The sequence below is a fragment of the Podarcis muralis genome, chromosome 17, assembly GCF_964188315.1.
Source record: "Podarcis muralis chromosome 17, rPodMur119.hap1.1, whole genome shotgun sequence".
In the NCBI taxonomy this organism is placed as follows: domain Eukaryota; kingdom Metazoa; phylum Chordata; class Lepidosauria; order Squamata; family Lacertidae; genus Podarcis; species Podarcis muralis.
This window is the reverse complement of record NC_135671.1, coordinates 16,452,260-16,474,092: the sequence shown is the minus strand read 5'-3', so window position 1 is coordinate 16,474,092 and position 21,833 is coordinate 16,452,260. Positions and strand designations below refer to the sequence as shown.

The 21,833-nt window shown below is 41.0% G+C and overlaps 1 protein-coding gene across 2 annotated transcripts in view; it reads left to right on the top strand.

The window, feature by feature from the left end:
- LINGO2 (leucine rich repeat and Ig domain containing 2) overlaps positions 1-21,833 on the top strand; it is a 555,875-nt gene that overhangs the window by 357,360 nt on the left and 176,682 nt on the right. For both annotated transcript variants that reach the window (XM_028712488.2, XM_028712489.2), the window contains one exon: positions 20,884-21,043. The gene's annotated coding sequence lies outside the window, so the exon portion shown is untranslated. The remainder of the gene's footprint in view (positions 1-20,883; positions 21,044-21,833) is intronic.

Below are 21,833 nucleotides of genomic sequence, written 5' to 3'. Positions count from 1 at the left end.
CGGCTGCTGTGGCATAAAGAAAAATTCCTTTCTTTTTTTGTGGTATATCTTTCCCCAGTAGGCCTGGTTAACTTTTAATAGACATCTGAAAACAGCCCTGTTCAGGAAAGTTTTTAATGGTTGGTGTTTTATTGTCCAGAGTGCCTAGGACAACCCAGTCAGATGGGCAGCATAGAATAATAATAATGCAGTCATACCTTAGATCCCGAACGCTTTACAAGTCAAACATTTTGGATTCCGAATGCCACAAACCCGGAAATGAGTGTTCCACTTTGCAAACGTTCTTTGGAACCCGGACGTCTGACGGGGCTTCTGCGGCTTCCTATTGGCTGCAGGAGCTTCCTGCAGTCAATCAGAAGCCACGCCTTGGTTTCTGAATGTTCTGGAAGTTGAACGGATTCCGTTCAACTTCCACGGTACAACTGTAATAATAATATGACCTATCAATTTCCTGATACAAATTCCATGGTACAAATTGTACTTTGCAATACTACAGTGTACTTACTAGTAGCATGTATAAAAAACCCAATTGTTTCTTCAACCTACTTTTGCTTTACATTCCAGTTGAGGAAATAGATGTACTTCACATTATGCTCATTTGCTTTGGCAAGCCAGCAATTGTGTCAGCCTTCCTGTGTGGGCAGTGCAAGGATGTGTCTGTATGTTTATGTGTATTAGTGCCTGTCTCCAAAGAGCTTTTCTCAGAAAGCACCGTGATTAATTGCTCTGTCAGGAATCTTGTGTCACATCCTGACAGCTGTACGAGGGCTTCTGTTCTTGTTCTTGTACTGTCAGTCAAACAAGGTGATTTTAAATTATTATTTTTAAGCCATTGTGTTTATAGAGTACTAATGTCGCTGTCAAGTACAGCACATTTCTGCAGCAATATATGTGTTTTATTAATTAGAAAAACAACATACAATTTAGTTGGTGTATTAAAAAAGAGAGCCTTGATCTTCCCAGAAATAATACCTCATGCATAAATAGCACATCCATATTCAGGACTCTGTACAAGCAATAGCAGTGATTATGGAAGCACATTTTGGGGGTTCTGAGCCATAGCACAAACAGCTATAAATCTATCTTGCCTAGTTAACCTCCACTGAAGGGGAATGTTAGTGAACCGATTGCAGCAGTGAGCATGGTCTGGTCAGCTGCAGGGCAGATAAGAGTATTTGTGATGGAACTTGGCAGAGGGGTGGGATCCGGTGGAAGAAGCAGGCCTTCACTTTTGGTTTTGCTCAAGCAGGCTGTTCAAAGAAATGTACCGGTATGTGAGGAGAGACGACTCCATCCTAACGTCTACTGTTTTTGGATATATATTCAGGGTGAAATTACATGCCCTCCCCCAAATGTGTATATATAGAGAGAGAGCGGGGGGGAGGGAGGAAGAGAGAATTTTTAACCACATTTGTTGTGGTTATTTTGTTATACATAATAACTCGATAAGAACTTTTAAAAAGAATGGGGAAAGTTTATAATTTATAAACGAAATCATTGTAAGCAGGTTAAAACATTGTCAGGGTATTAACCACACTTGTAATGTCATGTAATGTACGGATAATTTAGAAAGACCAAAAAATTGGAGAAGGGTTGGTATACAGTTGAAAATATTATCAATAGGACCCATGGAAGGGATGGGGGAAAGTCAGGAGATTCAGAGCAATCTCACTATTTGGATTCTGAATTGGGGTTTTTTGTATGTTTATATTTTTGAAAATCAAATAAAAAATTATTTACAAATATTTATATGTCCACTAAGACCAGGGCCTTCAGTGTGGTGGCACCTGTCCTTGAAAATGTGCTCCCAGTGGACATTAGGCTATTGGTGCTCCCAGTGGACATTATGCTATTGTGCTCCCAGTGGACATTACGCTATTGGTAGTTGGGCCCCAAGTTAAAAATCATCCATTCACCCAAGCTTTACCTGTTAGATGATCCAGATATGTTGGTGTGTTAAGATTTGTGTTGCATTTTGTACTAAAATGTAATTTTATTGTTATTTCATGCTGTTAAGTAGCCATTACTTCTTTATTCCAGAACCCTAGGTGTGTAACTTTGTAAATGTAGCACTTGGGAAATCTCCCGCTTGTAAATGAGTCTACGAGCTGACTTCATGGCTGCAGGATTTTAATTTTTGGTCGTCCTACTTTGTGTAACATCTTGCCTGATGAAGAGTTTAGGAGGGCTCAAAGTCTACCATACTTTTGCAACTTTGGTTGGTTCTAAGAAAGATTTTACTCAAGTGTGGACCAGAGCTTTTTAAAAGTCTTAACCCCTATGGTCTCAGAATCTAAAAACAACTACAACTTCCTTTTGGCCAAAGTAGTTGCAGCCCAAAGATCCCTCCAGAGTTGATTAAACCTGCCAAAGTGCAAACTAATACGTTCAGGGACTTTTTGTGGAGGAAATAAAGGGATTAACTTTCCTTCAAAATGCAGGTTACTTTCATTCCGTGTGTGTGTGTGTTGAACTCTTCCTTCCTTGAACTCTCTTCCTTCCTTGAGGTGGTCAAGTGGTGTTCTTGTTTGTGTATTTAAAAACTTAAGTACAAATATGTAAAGCTGCAAAGTTTGAGCCTGTTTAGGTTTGAGCCTGTTTAGGAAATGGCATGTGGAATTCTAAAGAGCTCTGTGTGTGAGCGTGGGGTTTTTGTAGGGGAGGGGGAAGGATAAAGCAGAGCAATGAAGGGCTTTTTAAAAACAAAAATGAAGCTTTTTCCCCCCTTAAAAATATTCCACCGGTGTGATTAAACGAAAAAACAAGCCACAGCTCTTCAGTGACACACAATATTTTAGACAACTTCAAATCTCACAAAGCCATGGACTGAGCAAAACATAGATATAAATTCCACAACAGAGAGTACTACTGTACAGAATCATAGAATCTTAGAGTTGGAAGGGACCCAAAGGTCATCTAGTCCAACCCCCTGAAATGCAATCAATATAACACAAGGCTTCGTGAGGGTCTTGATCCAACTCAGGAGGAAGGGTTATTGATATCTCGCTTTCATTTGGGGAAGGAAGAACAAACAAACCTGAATTACTCTGAATTTGTCTCGTTATTCAGAACACACATAGAACCAATGTACACATCACACACACATACACACACATACTAAAATGTAGAAGTTGTGGTAATTGGTGCATAGTATGAAGATTATGAAAGTTACATTTTGACCCTTTAACAATGTTCTTGGGTTGTATTCCTGAAGGCATAGAATGCATCTCTAGTAAATTAATTGGTGAATTGTTAACAACCTCTTGCTTAATGATAGCATAAACAATGGAAACCGACCAAAATGCCTAGAGTAGAGGATTAAGTTTAAAAACTGGTAAGAAGAATAAATATTCATAAATTAGCACAGCAGTTTGTGGGGAAGAAAAAATAATAATTATATAGATATAGAGTTCACTTGTGTGGGGTAATTAAGAAAAGACTTGGCTGGATCCCTAGATTTAGTAAGAGAGCAGCTGCATTAGCGTATTAAAGTCACAAAAGCAAGCAATGGTATCATGTGGGAATAATATCCCATTGCAGTACTCCTCTATTTCTACTCCTCTTGCAAAGAACGGACCACAGCATTAGTAAGTTTAAATACTTTACTTACAAACTCCAAAGGTCAGATTCATGTGTATTCTATGTGCAGCAGCAAGAACAGGTAGAAAGTTATTGGCTTGCAAAACACAAGACAAATGCTTCTGAGCGCACGGTCTGGGCTTGAAGTGTTCAAGCCCAGGTGTGTTGCCTGTTCGGCTTCACATGGTGGAAGAAAATGAACAAAGGCTTTGGTAACCCTTCCTCCCAAGCTGAGGGGCTGTGACCTAGCTAAACCTGGTAGAACATCTTACTCTGTGGTCTTAACGCCTTCATGCATGAACAAGAGCTAAACATGTTGGTTCTTTGAGTCTGATATATCCCAAACAATATAGGACTCAAAAAGGGAGACAGAAACCTGATCACTTCTGGTAATCAGTTATTAAGTGTTTTGAAAGTGAACCTGTGAACTATGATAAGCCACATAAGACGGGGACCGGGGGGGCTGTATGTGATTTCTGTTTGTTTTCTATGCTATGTGAACTGAAATAAAAGTGAACAACTGGAGAGGAGCAGGGATAATTGTAATTATTATGGAAATTTGGAGGGAGGGCAAAAGGGTTAGCTCTTGTGCTTTCTATATTATTGGTTGTGGAAAAGAAATAAAATAATAAGTTATTAAAAAGAGAGAAATAAATTACATTCATATATATCCAGAATATATATTCTTTTCTGCAACCTGCTTCCGAATCTTTGCTTTGGGGTATTAGGAGAGGTAATTTGAAAATCATTAATACTGGGTTCGTCATGTTAAGAATTACTGGGAAGACTTAAGGGAAGATTTGGGTTTTGGCAATATTGCTTTATCTGTGTATTAGGGTGGGATTGGCACAACTAGTCTTCTCTCTGCCTGCACGTGCAGATTGCTGAAACAGTTGTACTCGTGGCCAAGTGCCACAGGGTATGTTCTTCCTGTACCTAAATTTCATCCCAGATACATTTCAACCAAGAGGATAATTTCAAGCAACATAAAGCAGTACAAGAAAAGCATTAACAGCCACATGATCCAGTAACATCTATTAAGAAGAAGAAGAAGAAGAAGAAGAAGAAGAAGCAGCGCTTTTTTTCTTTTAAAAAAAATATTTAGGGGTACTCTCATTTTCCTACTCATATTGAAATACTGCCCCTCAATGAGGCCAAACTTAGATTCACAAAATGTTTTGGGGTATGCATACCCCTGCATCCCCCCAGAAAAAAGCACTGATGGTGATGATGGGGGTGATGATAATAATAATAAATTTTATACTACCCTTCATCTGAGGATCACAGGGTGGTTTACATTATAAAACCACAAAAATGCATAGCATAGTAACAATAACTTCCCCATAGATTTGAAAGGCCATAGATTGTTTAATTCGCTAAAGGCGGGAGGAGAAGAAGGTTTTTGCCTGGCGCCTAAAGATATGAGCTGAAGAAGGAACTGGCAATCCACTCCAGTATTTTGCCAAGAAAACTCCATGGACATAAAAAAGGAGAAGCTTTGAGAAGAAAGTGAGAGTTTCCAAGGCATGCTCTGGTTCATGGGGTCACAGAGAGTTGAACATGACTAAGACGACAAAGATATGAGGCTACGCAATGAAGATACACAGTGAAGGTGTCAGAGGCAAGTCGTGGGGAATTTTGTGACTATTCTGGTGACATACTGCTCATGTTGTGGCTCCAGGCTTGGGACAACTCCCAGGTCACCAGATCCTGCTGTGCTGATGAGCTGCAGTCTTTGTTCCTGACACTATCAGGTGGTGGTGTGGAGGAGGCAGGCTTGAGCTAGACATTTATCCACCTGCAAGCAGTTGTTGTGGCACAAAGAGTAAGGTACCAGTGCTGAAAGTTTCTTTTGTTGAAGCCCACTGGCTTTGGTACTTTCCAAGTCTGTTTCAGCACAGTTATGCCCTAGGTAAAATCATAGGTCCTCTATGGAATTCCAAACACGTGATGAAAGTTGTGTTGTGTTTCTATTAAGATTGAATATGCTAAAGTCACAGTCATCCAGACCTTGGGGAGTTCGCAGCTCTGTTTTTGAATGTAGGATGACCTTACATAAATAGCATTCATACTGATCAGGACCTAAGACTATAATATTACCTTGTATATTATACACCAGGGCATTCAAATAATCATATCCGTGTTGGAAATCATAATCGTAATCATAATATAGTGGCCTACCAGCAGGAAATGGTGTATTTATTGCAATCTTCCATCATTTATTTAAAAGATGAAAGAAGCTATACAAACATAATATGGATGTTAATTAAACCAAATTAAAGTAATTAAACCTAAAATATCATAACCCCCCACAAAAAAAAATCAAAATTCTGCAGACGTCGAACGAGTTCTGATCTGAACAACTTAATATATTCCACCAACAGGCAAATCCCTTCTAGAAATAGGTTGTTCGCCTTTCCAAGCAATTTTGCCGTCACACTTTTTCCGCGCACAGAGCCTTGCAGTCTTAATCACATTCACCTCTGTGTGCCCTTTTTACAAATGGATTATGGGAACAGTTGCTTGTGTAAAGCCACTTGGTGGGTTTCTGGCCAATCATGCCTGCCTATCGATTTCCAAGTTCAGGCTCCAAATACTTAATAGAGCACTTCTCCCTATATGCCAGTCCAACCACTGAGTGCTGCTGCTGCTGGGTGATGCCCCCTCCGTGGTGACGCCCTCCCTGCGGAACTGTCCTGGATGTCCATCCATCATATCTACTCCAGTTTCATCAGATATTGTAGATGTACCGCTTCACTCAGGTCTTCCTGAAATTTATCATCAATAAGGCTAAGGGACATTTGATCTGTATAACAGGACTCTGTAAGATTATTTCTTTGCTGATGTTTTAAGGTTGGAGCCAATTTTAGGGTTTTATTTTGTTACGTGACGTATTTGTCAGTGTGGTTTGAGATTTATTTATTTATTTTTAGAAAATTAGGCTGAAGTTCCTGGAAGAGAAGGGCAAACCTCATTCTCCAAAAGAGCGAACTAAGTGTTACGGGAATATTTTCACTGCCGCTACTTTCGTGGTTTTACTGTTTGCAATTTTCTGAACAGCTATATTGCCAGTGTCATATCTTATTTAGTGTATTGTTGTCATTTTGCTTTACTACGGAGGCATTCTTTGTTCTGGGACCTTCGGCTGAAAGGCAAATTATAAAAGTTCTGAAATAGAATACAGTAAACCGGTGCCTTACGCACAGTTAACAAAGGTGAGTTCAACCATATACTCACAACTGGGGCTTTCTCTCTGCTTGGCTCCTTCCTCCCCACTTCCAGGGGTTCACAAAATGGTGCCTTCTGGGCAAGTCTCTCTTGGTGTACCCTTGGTGCCTTTGGCAGCAGAGCAGCGGCTCTGGGAGTGGTGGAAATGCTTCTATAAGGCATCTGGGGAGAGGAAGGCTCAGTTCTCAGGAGAGCAAGTTCCAAAGGCACGTTGGCTTTGTTTGGTATTCATAGCATTTGTTTTGTATTCACTTGGTATCTGGTCAGGTTTTGTTGTAGCATCTAATTCATTGTGCCATCTCTCGAGAATGTAATTTATTTTGTGAGGTAACATCTGCAACCTGTGGTTTTGTTAGTACAGTTTTCTTCTTTTTTATTTCCTATTTCCTTTCGGATTGTTATTTAAACTTCATGATAAAGTTTGAATTGTAATAATAATAATAATAATAATAATAATAATAATAATAATAATATACATAAATGAACCACTACCCTGAGACCTTCAGTTACAGGATGGTATATAAATTTAACAACAACAACAAAATTAAATACATTTGGACCTAAATAGCAGATTCACATCTCTGCATATAGGGCAGGTGGGAGTGGCTTTGGCCAGATTCAATCCATAGGTCAGAAGTTCCCCACAGATGTTTTAGATATTCTACCTGAGTGAGTTGTAAACAAAATAATCTTGTTTAATGGTCAAATTTAAGTCTGCTATCAGCTTATACTGCCCCCGTCCCTGCTTCATCAGTGCATAAGCAGATCAAGTGCTTTTTTCTGGGGGGACACATACTCCTAAACATTTTGTGAATCTTTGTACTTTTGACCATTTACTGTATTTATTTTTCCCAATTTGAACTATAAAATGGTGATTTTCTTGAGTCAAAATGAGAGTACCCCTAAACAAATATTTTTTTAAGCACCTGGCAGATCCATAAATACATACGCCTTCATTTCCCCACAAATTTATTGTCACTAGATTTTAATAATATTGCTTTCAGATAATTAACTATTTGTAAAATTTCTACAACTTTTGGAATACTGACAAACATTTGGGAAGGGCGTGTAAAACATAGGAACATGCCTGGCTATTTTTCCATTTAGCCCAGGGTTTTCTCCTTTGTCCAGCAGCAGCTCTCTGGAGGCTTTCAGATCATCTGCTACTTGCTGATCATTTCAACCAGAGATGCTACAGCCAGAACCTTAGATGCTCCTTATTCACCACCTGTGGTCCTCCTCCCCCTCTCCAGAAAAGTGCCTCTTCTATTTTCAGAGCACACATTTGTCTTACTCACTGAGATTGGTGGATAGCACTGTTAGGACCGGCTTCTGAACCTCCAGGAGGTTCAGAATTTTGATGGTCTTTTCAGACATGATGGCCATGATGGCTGTGATGTGGCTCAACAAATAGCCATGGATGTATGTGATACCTCTAAAGCAGCCTTTCTCAACCTGTGGATCCCCAGATGTTGTTGGACTACAACTCCCATCACCCCTAGCTAGCAAGGCCAGAGCTCAGGGATGATGGGAGTTGTAGTCCAACAACATCTGGGGATCCACGGGTTGAGAAAGGCTGCTCTAAAGGGAGTGGTATTTGAGGTGATCTCAGGTAACATGGATCTCTGTTACTAGTATTGCATGAGTAACTACATGACATCACAGTCACTGAGTGATGATGTTGTAGTCACTGTTAATACCCTTGTGAATTTGTCCTCTGAGACTAGGCTACACGATCAATTGCATTTAAATGATTTTCCAACAAAAAAATTCCCCTTTCCTTTCTCTCAGAAGTCTATTTAGGCGTGATTTCCCTTCCCCCTCACCATCCGTATAACTCTTCAAGAGTTGGAGGGTAGCTGTCTAAATTGGGATGCCCATTTCTGCTTACATTGGCACCCAATACGATGCAAAACCCTGATTATCCAACTGACCCAAAGAGCAATAGGTTGGAGGGCAGCAAGCAAGCAAGTATTGTGTTCCGGGATTTGTATAATTCCTAAGCTGAAGATACTCTCCAACCCAACGTAGCCCATGGCAAGGGCAGGGAACTACAGAAAGCAAAGTGCTTAGTTTCACACATCATGGTCTCCTGTGCCATTGGGAGGCAGACTTTGGCATGGCTTTCCAGTTCGCAAGCCAGAAATTAAGATGGGAGCAGCTGTCTCTAAAACAGAATTTATGTTGCAAATGATGGTCCAAGTCCGTTCATAGCAGCAACAAAAATCTTGGCTGTGATAATGGAAGGAAGCTTAAAGAATAGATTAGCCTGCCCAATGTGTGTGTTTAAGGTGACTTGCAACAATGCAGTATTATGCACACATCCCGTGAGATTGTAGTCTGCATCTTTAGACTTTAGATTAATTGTCATTATTTTAATATCATTCATATATATATGAATGGAATTGGAGTAAATCATTGATTTTAGAGATGGCTCTATGTAAATCTGTTTACTTGCAAGCTGTCAGTTTATTCATTCACGGCATCACCCAAGGTGAGCACACTTTATATTTGCACTATTCTTATGTACCTGCATTGTGCTTTTTTTTTTTTTTTTAATACCCCCCATCTGGAGACCCTTGAAGATAGATGCTATTAGTGCGTGTGTTTCCAGCTCTTGCTTTCCAAGAAACATTAAAGGGAGTAAACTTGGAAGCCTTAGATATCAGATCTGAGTCTGCATAAACGAAATAATCCCCTATGCTGGTGCAAAGTGCTCAACAGACAAGCATAAATGCACACCAAATTACCTATATTATACATAAGAAGAGTCCTGGTGGTTTAGTCCAAAGGCCCGTCTAACGTCCCGTTCTGGCCTATGGGGAGTCTGCAAGCAGGACATGAGATCAACATAAATCAGTACAGTGAATTCTAACCTGTAAAATTGGAGGCCATGATCAGTGGTGGAGCTTCATGCTCCAGCACCGGGGGTGGGTGGGTGTGTGGAGAGCAGGCGGGGGCGGGGCTGGCACGCGTCCTGGGGGTGGGGTGCACCGTCTGCAGGGGTGGGGCACCCAGCGCAGGCAGGGGCAGCTGTGATGGCACCCTGCCAGGATTGCGCTGCCGGGGGCGGTGTGCTCCCCCCGCACTCCTCTTCCTCCGCCAGTGGCCATGATCCATATACTGTATCTCACCATCTTGTCCTGCTTGCCTTTCATGGTTTCATCCCAACAATCAGTAGCCAACAAAGGTCAATTAAACAGGGAAGAGAACCAGGCATAGGCCAGATATGGGACTCTGCAGACAGCATTAAGGACAGACCCACTTTGATATGGTTTTTGGAGGGTGTCCTTTCCTGACAAAAGTATCCTCTGAAAGCTCAGCTGCTAAGGCTTTTTTCTTTAAGTATATAAAAAATGTGCAAGCAGGAATACATGCAACATGACCACTTCTCACTTATTTTAAGAAAGCGAAAAAGACACACCCTTACTCCTCCCTAAAAACATTAAATTAATATGGTTTTGTTGTTGTTGTTTTGAGTTCTTGTTGGCCTAATAAAGGTATTGCCCTAATATGGATTGCAGAGAAAAATGATTTTTTTGCCCTTCAAGACCCCCAAACCACCTCCAGGAGAATAAAGACACAAGGACACAGAATTTAGGTTAATGTTAATGGGCAAAATTTAGGCCACAACTTTATTGGTTACAGAATGTGAGTGGTATTGGCTTAGGCACTGGCATCAACAGACTATATCTGACTCTTGCCCACCTTGCAGGAAGTCTGGAAGGGTAAACCACCTGTAGAGGGAGCCCCATCGATGCCGATCGACTTGAGCCCCCCTGGGTCCCCGCTGGGGTCGTGGCATTGCCCTAGCCCCTCCCCATGCTTCGAACAAGATCCACATACCCTGGATTCCTTTAACGGAATACCCTTACGCATGGAGGGGCAGGGGATGCTCCCCTCCCCCACACATCACTATTCCAGTGCCTAACCGCCAAACCTTAAAAAGTTGTGGCAATTGCTACGAGGTAGGCAAAAACCAAGTGGCCGGTGCCACTTTGCCAGCCCTAATATGGATTGCAGGGAAAAGGAATCCCTTTTCCTTCCTGCACACACAAAAATCCTGGACCTTCAATCTGGCAGGTGTAATCCACTCTGGCAGGAGCACTGGTCCTGTCAATTTCACCTACTGCTGTTGAAAGGGTAAAAGGCTGTAGCTGTTTTTTCAGATTCCCCATAAGAGAAGAAGAGCAACACATAGCTTTGTTTTACACAGAGTGGCTCAGAAACCAATCACAGATCGAAGCGGACAGAGCACAGAGCAACTGTGGGGGTTTTTTAAAGCATAAGTACAAGACAAATCTTGGGGGCCAGTATGCACCCCTAGTTTACATAGCATATGTCAACCTCATTTTTTTAATGCATATTTCTCCCTGCACCACCATATAGACATATAAATGCACATATGCATGACAATTTGTCTTCTCCTCCCAGCATAACAGAGCTGATTCTCTGAGCAGTATGTTTATGCTTTCCCAAGGCATCATGTACAAGTCTGTCTTTACATGTTGAAAGCACCCCTTATTGATTTTTGGATTTATGAAATTCTGCTTCCTTCCTTAGGTAATCATGACTGTGCATCAGCCAAAGATATAAATCCATTTGGCTGTAATTATGTGATCTCGTTAGGCATCTCACTCTAGGATAGGAAACCAGTGATTAAATTTCCATTCAGCATCTTTCTTCATCAGTCACAAAACAAGCCTGGTGATTATCCCATAGTAATTGTGAAAAGCATGCCTTCATTATTACACCGCTAATTGTTTTCAGTTGAGGAGTTCGGGGAATTTCAGTTTTTATAGATAGTGCAACTAACTCTTTGAGATATGGTGATCTTCCCATTGTGCTCAGTGAAGCAAATGCCGCCTCTGGATTATTTGAAAATGCCTGGAATGTGGCTTGTTCTTTCACGGTTCACAACAGCACACATTTACTATGTAAGAATCAATTAAAATTATTAATTTCCCCTCATATCACCCTGAAATTATCCATTTAGGGAATTAATGACAGCAAATACATTCCCCCCCTTTATACAATGCATAATTTACTAGTTCTTTTTGTATTATCTGTAGTGCATGACTTGGCCCTAGGGATGGCCAACTCCTTCTATTTCTGGTCCATTTAATTTTCACACATTCTCATTCATCAGACCATTCTGTTTCTGCATTAGTCCATGATTTAAATACTTTTTTCAATGTTGCAATGCTATGGTCCCTATGAGTGCATCCTAGAGGCTGCAGGATTCATTAGATCTCACTTTCTCAGATATCTCACTTTCTCAGAGAGGTTGATTGTCACAGACTGGCTGGATGCAGAGGAGTGGAGGGGAAAAGACACTAGCTAAGACAGGCATAGGCAAACTCAGCTTTCCATATGTTTTGGGACTACAATTCCCATCATCCCTAGCTAACAGGACCAGTGATCAGGGATGATGGGATTTGCAGTCCCAAAACATCTGGAAGGCCAAGTTTGCCTATGCCTGAGCTAAGGGAACTCGCAAGGGAAGAAGGCTCAGATTGGCGGTGGGATGACCATGAGTGGTCAGAGGAAAAAGAGGGAGCAGACTGGGAGGAGGAGGTGTCGGAAACTGAAGAGGCAACAGGGTTTGGTGAGCAGGAAGAGGCTGTGGCAGAGAGCAGCCCAGAATCAGAAAAGCAGAAGCTGAAGAGAAAGAGGGCCAAGAGATAGCGATCAGGCAGACTGCTGAAGAAGCCAGTAAGTCTCCCCCTCCTGCTGTGAACAGCTCCCCTCCCCTCTGGTCTCCCAGGACCAGAATAGGTATGAAGAGGGCAGAGCAGAGACAGACAGGTTGATAGAGTCTCAGATAATAAATACTTATTTCTTATTTTTTTAAAAAAACATTGATAATTATAATATTTCTTGTAAACCACTTAGACATTTGGTTACAATCAAGCAGTATATAACTTGCTGCCCTGGGCACCCTTAGGAAGAGGGGAGAAACAAAAATCTAATTCATCGTCGTCATCAGAATGGAAAATGTGACAGGAATGAGCGATTGATGGGGTGGAGTGTTTCTGTGCAAGATTCTAATAGATGTGTTCTCATGTGACTCCTTCATATGAGGGCCAGGATGAACAATCATTTAAGTGCCTTCACTCGCTTCTCCTCATCTGAATAGGTGTTTATTAAACCTATATCTGAATCCTGGACCATGACATCTTATAGCTTAAGGATGGATGAATCAGTCTTTTATCTTATCTGTGCCAGCCTTGCATATAATAATCCATAAATCCATTCCATTCGGATTCCACACTAATCTGCTAAGAAATTTCAAAGAAAAAAATATGCATGAAGCCCTATGTTTAAATATAGTAATAATGAAATATGCATTTCTAAACAAGTACTCTCAAAATGTATCTAAATTTTCTCTCAAAATATGGGTTGGATAACATATTTTGAGACCGTTTTCATCTGAAACTTGCATTGGAACATTGGGGAAGTACAAAATATGGAGGATAACTAAGTTCCAGTCAGCACATGAGGCCAGGAGGTTAGCTAGATTTAGCAAAGATTGGATTCCTCTGGCGTTCCTAGTTGAAGCTGCAATTGTAGCCTTCAAATTCAGAGAGCAGAATCTGGGAGATGTGTCTGGTTCAATCCCTGGTGCCTCCAATTAAAGTATTCAAGACCTGTTTATGCTACCCTTCTGTCTGAGTCTCTGAGAGGCTGCTACATGTTTGGGTTGACAGTACCAAATTGCATGGTTTGGGATTAGAACACAGAGATTTAGAGAAACTGAGTATAAAGGAGCCCCATCACTTCCGTCTTAGACCCATGTTGCTAAGCAATTGCAAAATACACTCCCTTCTCACCTGCTGCTTGACCTTGACTTGTGTGAAGAAGTGAAGAAGTATATCTGGAGCTTGCTTGCTGACTACTGTAACTTTCATCAAAATCGCTGTAGGTCCAAAGCATGACTATGTCAAGCCCCCAGATGGATGAGAATAGCAAGAAACAGAAGCCTTGAGCACCAATCCAATGGGCAATAAATAATTTACCCTCAAGTTCCATTAATTCAATGCGATTAAGAATGCATAACTGGGTGCAGGAGGGCAATCTCATTGCCGTAGCAATACAGTGTCACCTTGGTTCTCAAACTTAATCCATTCCGGGTGTCCATTCAACTCCCAAAACCATTCAAGGCACAGCTTCTGATTTGCTGCAGGAGCTTCTTGGCTGCAGAAACAAATCGAGAACCCTTACTTCCGGGTTTGTGGCATTAGGGAGCCGATTTGTTTGACAACTAAGCCATTCGGGAACCAAGGTACCACTGTACCATTTTCCTGAATGTAGGCAGGCAATGGAAACTATGTTCCTAATTTGAACATATTAGAAATTGTATCATAGCTGTCAACTTACAGATTTGAAAATAAGGAACCAGGAGCCTCAAAAATAAGGGATCAGCGGCCAAAATAAGGGTATTCAACTTCTGAGCCCCTCCGAGCCAAAGGCAGAAAGCCCAGCCAGCAGCCAAACGAAGCCTCAAGCGGTGGTTCCCACAGCGCAGCAACCCGGCAAAGGGGATGCAGCAAGGAAAACCACTGTCACCTCTCCGCTGGGAAGCACTGAGCAAAGGCGAGTCCCCAGGCAACGTGACCGATTTGATCAGCACAAGGCATGCAAGCTCCACCCCCCAGTTGTTCTTAGACTCCTATTGGGTGAGCAACGCAGCCAAGCAACACAGTTGGAGCCTCCCTCCTCCCTGGCCAGCAGGGAGGGAGGGAGAGGAGCTGCTTCCTTTGAAACCCGGGAAATTTAAGAGACATCATCAATAAGGGACAGCAGCGGGACACGGCGCTGGGATAAGGGAGTTTCCCGCCAAATAAGGGACGGTTGACAGCTATGAATTGTATGTGATAGATGCACACAAGATCTGCCCATTCTTTCCCATTAGGGATATTCTTAAACTGTCACTTGGGTTGTTGTTGGTGTTGCACCTGTTCTTCTGCACTTTCCAAGCCTGCAGCTTCTCCTGTCTGACCCTTGTCTCTTGGCTTCCCAAGATCTCTGATCCTTTTTTCCAACCCCCCCTTCGCCCAGTGCTCCCTCATCAGTAGCCAACCTTCCCTCATCAGTGTCCAGCCAGTCCCTGACACACAAGCACCGTTCCCAGGTGAAGAGGAGGGGAGAAGTCTTTCCCCTCCCCTGTTTTACAGATGTTTCTGAAGTTCCCAGCAGTTTCCATAAAAGGGTCCTGTAAATAAAGGGAGAGAAGAAGTAGAAAGCTAGCCTGGGGATGAAGAAGTAGTGAGAGGCTAGAAGAATCTTTTCAGTAAGAAAGAAGTTAAAACAATTCTCAGTCTAAAGTGATTTCATTGTCTTACGAACTCCAGAGAGAAAATAGGAAAATAGAAAATAGGGGAGACAACAGGAAATAAGATTCCTTCTAGGTTTGGTTTTTGGGAAGTAGTTTGCTTGGATCTGAGAGCATAACAAAGATTAATCTCTGCCATAGCTCAACAGATATGCTCGTATTTCACCAGATTCTGAATCCCTGCATTATACATCCTCCTAATGTTTTGGCCGCAAAATAAAATGAGACCGGTCCGGATTTTGTTTTGGTTTTTTAAGAGTAAAACTTTCCTACAGTATATTCTTGTAGGGCTTGTGTTGACTTAAGGGACTTGGGACGTTGTTGGGGTTTCTTAATAAAAAGAAATCCAGGCAACGGGGCTTCCTACTAAGATTTTTTTAAATGAGAAACACATAAAACAAATAACGTGGATGAACATAGTAAGCTGTACAATTAGTGTTGTGGAAAAGCTCGACACACTTAATATATACCAACAGCAACTTTGTGTAGTTTACAATATAATAAAATAAACAGGCTCAGTAACAGCATAGAACAGCATAGCAACAGAATGTTAAGTTATTTTCATGTATAGGTTGTCCGGGGTACTTGATGGCTTCGTACCTCCATGTAGATAATGATGATGATGATCAATATTTGTGTGGTGATAACAAGTTTTCTAAACATTTCTAGTAGGTAAAGTTCTTTAACACTTCTAAAGAAACATGTGTTTATGTGTCAGTTACCAGGATAGCAAGCCATGGGAATCACTTCACACCTGGAAGTCTTGGTAGTGTATACTAGGGCTGGGGAACCTTTGTAAATCTGAAGGCCACATTCCTTTGGAAAACTTCCAGGTTTCTCATATCACTGGGGGATGGGTAAAAGGTAAAGGACCCCTGACAGTTAAGTCTAGTCGCAGACAACTCTGGGATTGCAGCACTCATCTCGCTTTACAGGCCGAGGGAGCCGGCGTTTGACCAGAGAGTTTTTCCAGGTCATGTGGCCAGCATGACTAAGCTGCTTCTGGTACAACGGAGCACCAAAACCAGAGCAGAACACGGAAATGCTGTTTACCTTCCCACCAGAGCGGTACCTATTTATCTACTTGCACTAGTGTGCTTTCGAACTGCTAGGTTGGCAGGAGCTGGGACCGAGCAATGGGAGCTCACCCTGCCGTGGGTATTCGAACCACCGACCTTCCAGTTGGCAAGCCCAAGAAGCTCAGTGGTTTAGACCACAGTGCCACCTGCTTCCCTTGGTGGATGGGAGCTAGAGGCAAAAGTAGGCAGTGCAGTGGATGTGACTCTTATGCAGACTAGCATCACAGGTTTCTACCCGCACACCTCCCTCCATTCAGGAAAGCAAGATGATTTATCACTGTTCAGGTACAATTCAGCCAGGCAGAAGATCAAGCAGGATACAGAGCTGGCCTGGAGAGAAGTGTGGACTCTCTTGACTTGACTTTTCAACTTCCTATTTACCAGTCCTCTCATTCTGGGAAGTTTCCTCTTTTGAAATCAAACGTGACCATGTTGGATTTTCTGGTCAATTGGAAATTTACAAGTCGCCCATTCCTAAATTTTCTCATTTGGATGTTTCCTTGATTTAAGTCTTGATCTCAAGATCTCCCCAAGCATTTTAATCAGGGGGACAATAGCATGTTCTCAGCACTAAAGTACTCTTGGGGCCCAGTATGGCCACCCACAACAATTCTGTGGAGGAGCCTGCCTCTTTTTGGATTTCTATCTTGCTGGACTCAATGCCTTCTTTGACATGCATAGTTAACACCACCTCCCTTCTCCTTATCAGCTGCCCTTCTCTGTTCTTCCTATAGAGTCTTATATCCTTAGATAATCAAGTCCTACTAGTTCCCTTCTTTCCACCAGGTTTCTGTTATGCTCACTGTATCAAAACCATCCTCTAAGACCAAGCATTCATCCATCTTGGCTTGGAGACTTCTAGAGTTAGTGTATAAACACTTCTGTACAGTCTTTCTCTTCAAGTTGTCTTTAGCACATGAGCGCATGAACGCAAGGCTGTTCCAGATAGCAAACTCTCATGTGCTTTGTCCAGTCTACTTAAGAATGATTCAGGCACTGAGTAATCAAGAGAAGTACAGACTTTATATTCCCCCATGTCCCCATGTATGAGGAGTTTAAGCCCCATACAATGAGTATGACTTGGTGATTTAATGGATGACAGAAAAATGACTCACCATTTATTTGGAAACAATAGCTTCCTTGGTTAACTGCTGCAGCAACTTCTGGTGCAGGAAAGGTGGTAAAACAGCATGTTGCTGTTTGCTGTGTGGAACAGTTGCTTTGAAATATTACACTGCGAGCTGCAAGATATTTGCTTTTTGCATGGACCGAAGAAGCCTCTGTATTCTGCAACGTCTCATGGTCAGCTGGAAATAGCAGGCCTTGAAACCGAACCGTATGTATCACAAGGATTATTTTGAGAAAGGAAAACTCATCAGTTTGCTTCTGCTGAGCTCAAGCCTGGCAGTAAGCTAATAGGCAAAGATGAACTTGAGTATGTGTGCATTTGTGTTTGTTTAGAATACTTTTCTGATAGGTTTTAAGGTAAGAAAATGCTTCAGATCTCAAAGAGAATTTAAGACACCATCTTTCATCATCCTATGCATGGAACTAGCTGCAAGTTCTTACATAATATTTTAGTCTTATAATTGATGTGCTGTTAACTTTTGTTGATACAAGTGATGAAATATCCATCACCTGGAAGAAGGGTGACTGGATAGGATGGTTCATTTCATTTCTGGCTAACATCCACAAGCTGTGCTTACTCCATCTCTATTATTTGATTGGTCAGACAGGCTTCTATGGCTTCAAAAAAGGCAGCTAGATCTGGAGGAAATGTTATGCAGTGTGTAACCACAGTTCAGTGAAGACAGACATCCAATATGACACAATTCTTATGCAGAATGAAATGTTTTCATGTGTAGCATTTTTGATGGAGGAGAAGGACCCATCGTACACTTAAGCCATTATTGGTGAAATACAGGAATGCTCTTCAAAGGATTACCCAAAAATCTGATATGGTTTTAGCTGTTAGTGTAAGGGCGTGGGGTGGAGGGCATTAATCAGAAACTTGTTCAGATGTCAAACTGGAACTAGAAGTAGGGATTGGAGGTGAGCTATGGGAACATGTGCATTCTCACCCCTCCATATTCCCATACTCCATTTTTCTTTCTACCTGGGTTTGATGTCATGTGTGGATACCTGGGTTTTAAAGTGGAACACTGCAACATTCCATTTGATACAATCTAGTCATGAGAATTTAGGATAACACCCATGATCAATGGGTGCATATATCCATTAGCTTAGAAAACCTAGTTCCTTTTACATCTGATCCAGCTCTTAGGAGATGTCATCTTTTGAGGATAAGGTCTGGAAAATGCTCAGTTAATAGGAAGGGAGCCCAGGCTGCTGAATATAAGGGACGGGGACTTTTTGTGTGGTGGCTCCATGGAATGTTTTACTCCATATATTCAACCACAGTCCCCAATGATAGTGTTTTAGGAAGACTCTACATAAGTTTATGTTCAGGGTTGTCTTCTGAGAAATTTTGGCTCCCTTGAACTATGATGCATATTTTCTTTCCACTCTTGCGTCTAAGAGTAATAGTTTGCCCAACGAAAGAAAGAAGCATTTTCTTGTTTACAAACTGACTTTCAGTAGTTTCCTAGCAGATATTACTCTGTTTACAATTTTGCAATCTATGCAACTCACGCTGTGCAAAAACGTCCATGATTGCTTTTGCTTTGATTTATAGTTCTTTCTTGGTTATGTCTTCCACGAAAAAATTTAAGAAACAGTAAGTGGAAAATAAGTACAGATAATGAACTGTTTCCCCCGTGAAGTCACTCAGTAATAGTTGCCGTGTTTTGCCATGTTTGCAGAAAGGAAACATCAGAGATCCAGTGTTCATATGCCTCCGATCAACCTAAAGAAATGGTGTAACGTTTGACCTCTTCATCAGCAGTGTGTGACCTTTGCCTCACAGAGGTCCTAATTTGCCAGTAGTGGTCCTAATTTGGCCAATGAGATCATTTCCTCCAAGCCACACCCACCTACATCACACCAGACATCATGTTAAGTCCATGGACTGAGAGCTGAACATTTCAGTATCTGATAAACTGGCAAAACTGAATTATGATTTCTTGAAAGCTGTATGTCTCTGGATTGTAATTTCATGTGATAGCCTGTTCTGAATGATTGCTTAAGCTTTTTACGGTGTCATTGAAAGGGCTGAAGCTTTCCTCACCCCTCTGTTTACTAATTTAAGCTATATGTGTGAACAAAAATTTAAATTTTTAGAACTGCTTTGGAAACCTAATAAATTTTCTTACAAATAACAAATTGTAATAATGTCCTCATCCATTATCATATTTGTGCTACAAGCCATATATCAAGAAAAGTTTTTCCCCTCATTTATATTCAATATAATGCATGACTTTAACTAGATATGTATTTGAAGTGTATTACACAATTGTAGGGATCTCTTTTACCTTTCCTCTAAGTCATAATATGAATAAATTAATTTTGATATAGGGGTCAGCAAACGTTTTCAGCAGGGGGCCAGTCTACTGTCCCTCAGACCTTGTGGGGGGCCGGACTATATTTTTGGGGGGAAATGAATGAATCCCTATGCCCCACAAATAACCCAGAGATGCATTTTAAATAAAAGGACACATTCTACTCATGTAAAAACACGCTGATTCCTGGACTGTTCGCAGGCCGGATTTAGAAGGCCTTAGTTTGCCTAACAATGGTATTACAGTTAGACGGATTTCAGTGTAAGCACATTTTATATAATTTTACACAATGCATGCAACTTTTATGTTATTGTTAAGAAACACCTAGTAATTTTTTTTAGTTCAGCAACTGTTCAATGTGCACATGCTTTTTATTTCGATATGCATATGTTATTTATTTACAAATGTTACCGTGTTATCATTTCCCAATGCCTAACATTTAATCATTTATTAAATTTAATTTTAATGCACGGCACCGTTGTAGTCAGCGTCTGAATCCTCTGCAAAGTCCAAATTTGTTTTGTTTTCTGTGTTCTGCATGACTGCAGTTCGCACAGAGCAGTGCAAGTAAGTGAATTGGATAGATATGAGCAGTTTGGAAACTGACAGGTATGCCCATACTTGCACAGCTACATTTCCCAAACTGCAGTGGGTGGTGCTGCTCTCTCATATCAATGCTCAAACACTTTGGAAGTGTTTGTCCTTGATTTTAATGTCCTTGATTTTAAAGCTATACTCACCACTAGAATCTTGAATCATTTTATTGTATGCTCACAAAATATTTTTTTATTAGCTGGCAGTGTGTAATGGAACATTTTGAAAAGCTGTACCCCTCTCTCTACCTGAGACCTGCTTCTTAGATCTCAACTCTTTAAAACGAACTTTGCTTTACTTTACTTCAGCAGGAGATCTCCAGAGGAGCTCTGTTCTTGCAAGAGAATCCTGGTGGAGCCTTTGCTTTTAATGATAATTTTTAATTAATCCTTACATTTTTAATAGAACTATAACAAGTAGCATCTACACAGAATAAAATGCCTTTATGTGTTCCACAAAGCTTTGATGTGTCAATATATCTTTTTGCCTTCTTTATGATGCTCTTATTGATTAAGTGGGGTGCCTCCTAGTCTTTGGATATGGTTCGCTATGTTTCAATTAAAATGAAATACGTATGTCATGTTTTGTTGCCATTGTTGTTGTTTTGCAGGGTTTGTTTCAAGCAGCTGGAATGTGGTGCCATGAGACAGTCTGTCATCCATGACACATTGGGATTATCATGATCGAATACTTCACTTTGATTTTAACCAGTGGCCAAGAGCTTTGTATGGTCAGCAACAAGGACCGGACTTTTAAAGACAGTATAACAGGTAAGGCCCATGGTACTTGTTGCCTTCGTGGTATCTTCATAAGGCTTTAAAGAAAGGAACTTCAGCTAGTGATTCCGTTGCATATTGTTTTTCAGTTTCTTTGCTGTATCGGTGCAGCAGATGGCTTGACATAAAAGTTGTTGTTCTTTTACTGTGAGATCTCAGACAAGCATGTGTAGTTTAATGGATCCTTCTCTTCTTGAGCTGCACAAAGGTTAAAAAGAAAACACGCATAAAAAGGTATAATAAAATTAATCACATAACCCAGAATGGCAGAATGGAGCAGACAGACATTATATTTACTGTCTCACTCATGCGATGACAAGGTAAATACTCGTTTAGCCATTTTAAAAAAAGTATTAGATTTGCCAGGTTAGAATACTTGCAGAAGCAATCACATTTGTCTTCTTTTTATATCCTCGTCAAACCGCCTTTGTACAAACACAGATGTGAAAAGCACATTTCAATTTCAGATTCACTATTACCGAATACCGTTCTTTCCTCTCTTGTAAAATTGAAAGGTACCAATTTCTCTTATGTTCTCCCTTGTCAGTGCCTCTCGCTCCATTCTCTGCCATCTCCTTGCCCTCAAATATTAAAACATTCCACAAGAGAAATCCTGAGGTCACTTTCAAATAAGCATGGTTATTATAGCACCACAATGTTAAACATTTATCAGTTTTTATCCCATGGGGCAGGGGAAAGCGCTTTGAAAACCGGAAGGATTTCGTGATTTCATGATGAGGATATTTCAGAAAATTTCTAAGATTCCCAGAATCAAAGTGTTACC